This window comes from Lactuca sativa, chromosome 9 (assembly GCF_002870075.4).
Source record: "Lactuca sativa cultivar Salinas chromosome 9, Lsat_Salinas_v11, whole genome shotgun sequence".
Classification (NCBI taxonomy): domain Eukaryota; kingdom Viridiplantae; phylum Streptophyta; class Magnoliopsida; order Asterales; family Asteraceae; genus Lactuca; species Lactuca sativa.
The window spans coordinates 133,598,704-133,604,129 of NC_056631.2; positions in this window are offsets into that span (position 1 = coordinate 133,598,704).

The window sequence follows — 5,426 nt, forward strand, 5'->3', positions numbered from 1 at the left end:
TTCAAGACTTATCTTTCATTTTGATTTACGCTTTAGTGTTTATCAAAATTTGACAGAATACAATTGTATAATAATTATTTTATTAATGCAATGGATGATGTTGTTGCTTGTTTACTACTTTACATTGTTGTTGATATTATACATGACGTCCTCCGCCCCAGAACGTTTCCGCCGTTCTTGGTTTTGGGGTGTGACAAAGTCTATGCAATTTAAGCATAACCTTGATAAGCATTATTTCATGCTTGACTTCCACATTAGAAGTTTATCCAATTTAGCAAAGCTTTGATGATCATCGTCTAATTCTTGAGTTCTACAGTAGAAGTCTATGCAATTTAAGAAAAGCTTTGATCATCATTGTTTGATTCTTGAGTTCCAAAATAGAAGTCTATGCAATTCAGCAAAGCTTTGATGAGCATTGTTTCATTCTTGTGTTACACAATAGTAGTATTCTTTGCAATTTCGCAAAGCTTTGATGAGCATTATTTAATTATTAAGTTCCACAATAGAAGCGTATGCAATTTAAGCAAAGCGTTGATAAGCATTGTTTCATTCTTGAGCTCCACTTTAGAAGTCTATGTAATTCAGCAAACCATTGATGAGCAGAGTTTAACTCTTGAGTTCCACAAGAGAACTAGTCTTCGGAATTTAGCAAAGCTTTGATGAGCATTGTTTAATTCTTTTTTTTTTTTTTTTTTGAAAGAGCCAAAGCTCAGCAAACTTTATTAAAAAGAATAAAAGAATACAAACACCAAAAATTCAAACAAAGTACAATAATAACCAGCCTATCCATAACCAACTACCAAACCACTTCCTAATACTAAGAACTAACCACTCCCAACCCCAATAATCCCTAAATTCCTTAAAGTTAGCCCAAGGACTTATTGAAAGAGGGAAAAAAGGTAACTTCACCCCCTTGCTCCAACCAAACCTCCAAAAGATAAAGAAACCAAAGCAAGGGGTAAGGCCCTTAAAAAAACCCTCAGTCCATAAGCTAACCTTTAAGAAAAAAAACCTCAAGTTCAAAACCCACAAATCACAAATAACAAGGAAATCCCTATAAACTAATCCACAAAAAAACATAACATCACGGATAAAACAGGAATGCCCCAAACAACAAATAGACCCAAAGCTCCTTTCGCGACCCTTGTCCATAACATCCTTCAAAGTCTTCAACAGGAAATCCATAATCTCTCCACAACTATTGCCCACCATCAACCTTTGCTTCGCCTTTCTGCACCACAAACTCAAATAGAAACACAAAAAAATAATTCCAAAACACCAGTGAATCAAATTAAGTTTCATACTAGACATGGCATCAATCACATGTCTAGGATTCACTATTTGGATAATCTCAATTAAGATCATATCCAAACAGCAAATCCCATAGGTACAAGTCACATGATTAAAGAGTAAACTCTCCAACCAGCGACATATTCCGTCAATTCCTTTGTGCATATTTTTATTCCCAAAAAACCCCCACCAAATACCATTAATAACATCATCCTTATTTAACTGCCACCACTGCCAAACCCAAAACCATAACCAACCACACTCAAAACAGCAAAACCAGAATTTGATCTTCATTATTCAACATTCTCAATTCCCGAAATACCCCAGATCAAATAAACCTTATTATTGATCATTTTAACTCTTTTCTTTAATCCCATCAGCTTCAAACGAATCTCATTCTCAATTCTAGCTATAACCCCCTCAACTGATATTCTGCTGGAACCAAAAAGTCTAGCATTTCTCTCTCTCCAAATATTAGACACACAGCTAGCAAACATACATTTAATGATCAAATTCTCACCTGTCTTCATTTTAAGCATTCTGTTCAACATTAAAATAAGATCATTCCATTCAACCCTTTTCAAATTTAACCCCACTTTACTGCAGAAATATTTCCAGATTCTAGAGGAATACTCACAATTAAAGAATAAATGGCTATGCGAATCAGGAACATTATCACAAAAAGGACACAGCAAATTACCAGCCAATTCCCATCCTCTAACCCTATCCTGAGTTTTTAATCTGTTCAGGACAGCCAGCCATAAAATAAAAGAGTTGCGAGGAATGCAATTATTATACCAAACAAGATTAAACCAAGGCACAATATCCCCAAAATTATTCAAATCATTCCATACCTGTTTGCAAGAGAATTTTCTGCATATACCTCCCTTATCCCTCCATCCAATAACATCATTCAAATTAGAATCAATACAAAACATAGGAGCTTCAGTCAATCCAGGGTACTTATTAACCCACTCAACCGGCCAAGAATACGACTCCAACTCAAGAACATCACAAACTAAAGCAGAATCACTAAGCCCATTACTAATCCACTCTCTCCTAGGAATAATGGCGCAAAGAATACCAATAGGATGCCACCAATCATGCCATAAAGAAGTGTTCCTCCCATTACCCACACAAGAAATAACATGAGGCCTAACAGTATTCCTTATCTCCAAAAATCTCTTCCATGTCCAGTTCATACTCTTTTTCTGCAGAATATCCCAAAAATTCCTGCTGCCAATATAATTGATTCTCACCCACTGCACCCACAGGGAATTTTTGTTATTAACCACATTCCAAACATGTTTAGCAAGTAAAGCATCATTCCATTTCCTCAAATTCTTTATTCCCAGCCCACCATACTCCTTAGGTTTACAAATATCAAGCCATTTAACTTTAGCTTTCCCTTTAACTATCTCACCATTAGCCCATAAAAAACTCCTGCACATCTTTTCAATCTCATTAATAGTAGCAATTGGAATTTTAAAAATAGAGGCCCAATAAACATGAATAGAAGTTAAAACCGAATTAATGAGTTGCAATCTGCCAGCAAAAGATAAGGTTTTACACTTCCAATTGAAAATTCTCAACTTAATCTTTTCAATCAACTTTTTACAATCTCTATCAAACAGTTTAGTAACACACATAGGAACCCCCAAATATTTAAATGGAAATTTCCCAACTTCATAAGGAAGAATACCCAAAATAATCCTTCTCATATTAGGCTTAACACAACTGAAATAAATCTGACTTTTTTCCATACTAACCTTCAGCCCTGAAATCTTATTGAAATCATCAAGGGCCTTCCTTATAATTCTGGCCGAATTCCCATTACCATAAGAAAAAATTAACAAATCATCAGCAAAACATAAATGGGAAATTCTGAGGCTCAAACACTTACTATGGAACTTAAAATTCAAAGAATCTTCAATAAGTTTACCCATAATAATATTGAAAACCTCCATAACTATAGTAAATAGGTAAGGAGATAAAGGATCTCCCTGCCTAAGCCCACGCTTTCCTTCAAAATACCCATGATCTTCACCATTAAAATTGAGCATGAACCACGGGGAAGAAACACAAGCCATAATCCATTTAACCATGACTGGATGAAACCCAAATCCCTGCAGAACTCTATTAAGAAAATCCCAATCCACCGTATCATAAGCCTTTTGTACATCAATCTTTATCGTACATTTAGGGGTACCTCTCTTTTTTTTGTACCCCACCATCAACTCCTGAGCAAGAAGAATATTGTCCAAAATAGATCTACCAGGAATAAAAGCTGATTGGTTATTACTAACAATATCACCCAAGCAATTTCTAATTCTATTTACTATAATCTTACTGATACATTTATAAAAAGTGTTACAGCAAGCTATAGGTCTAAAATCAGAAACTTTCCTCGGAACTTCAACTTTAGGGACCAGAACAATTCTCGTGGCATTAATCCCATTCAGCAATTTACCAGTCCAAAAAAATTCTCTCACAGCCTTACACACATCTGGACCAACAATACTCCAAGCACTTTTAAAAAATTTCGAAGAATACCCATCAGGCCCAGGGGCACGATTGTCATCTATGTCAAACATCGCCAATTTAATTTCTTCATCAGTAACCACTCTAATCATATCAACAGCCACCCTACTGTCCAATTTTTTAGGAAAAAACTCATCATTTAAGCCTGACAAATCAGTATCATCCTTACATCCCAAAAATTTATTAAAATGAGACACAAATTTCTCTATCATAGCCTTCCCACTCACCCGACGACCATCTTCATTCAGAACCATCTGAATACGATTATTGATACCTCTGCTTTTAACAATTTTGTGGAAGAATTTAGAGTTATTGTCCCCATCCTGTAACCATTTGATTTTAGCACGTTGAGCAAGAATCTTTTCTTCATCAATACAAGCAATATTAAAATCTAAGAGAATATTAGCATGCTCTTCCCTAATCTTGCAATCAAAAGGATTATTGTCAATATCTTGTTGTTTACACTCCAAATCCTTTCTTAACTTCTGTATTCTTTTTCCAGCTCCCCAATATTTATTACACATCTCCCTGCAATGTTTTTTGAGAATCTTCAACTTTTGTGTCACTTTAAACATAAAATACCCATCAATATTCTTATCCCAAACCTCCTTAACCAAAGGGAGAAATTCCTCCTTCTCAGAGATAAAATTCGCAAATCTAAAAGAAGGCTTCCACTTTACTTTGTTACCAGGAAAATTTAAGATAGCAGGGCAATGATCCGAATTTCTGTATGGTTTAAAGACAGCATGAGCAAGAGGATGGTTCAACATAAATTTTTGATTAACCATAACTCTATCAAGCTTCTTTAACAGCCCCATATTCCCCATAGGGGTTTTGTTCCATGTAAACTGAAACCCATAAGACTTCAAGTCCTCCACTTCTATAAAACTCAAACAATCAACAAAATCTTCAACTCCTTTAGGAGTTCTAGAACAGCTTTCAGAATATTCCGAAGGTTTTAAAGCAACATTAAAATCACCTAATAAACCCCAAGCTTCCCTATTAACAACCAAACTATGTTTTTTCAAATTATCCCAAAGCAATCTTCTTTCAATATAATTCGAAGCAGCATATATAAAAGACAAATACATGCCAATATCCGAATTACACAATTTCACATAACAATGAATAACCTGTTTGGATTGAGACAGCAGAATCACATCAAAAAGTCTCGGATTCCACCCCACAATTATTCTAGTACCAGCTTCACAACTATTATTATTAGATATCCAATCCCACTGCCCAAAAGTCTTAGCACAAACACTCTTGAGATTTAAAATTTTGACATGAGATTCAATCACAGCACAAATACCAAGGTTATTACACCTAATAACATCAATAACCTCCTTCTGCTTAACAGACTTATTCAATCCCCTAACATTCCAAGCACCAACAGACATCATTGGGAAAAAAAAGAATTTTTGGCATTTACCTCCTCAAATGCCTGAGAACTCCCCAACTTACTGCTATTATTATCCGCCTCCAACTTATCTTTATTCACTTTATTACTTTCATTTCCTTTCTTCTTCCCCTCTCCCTTGATTGAAGACATCAATTTATTATTCTTGCTTTCATTAGAACCCATTTCACCTTCA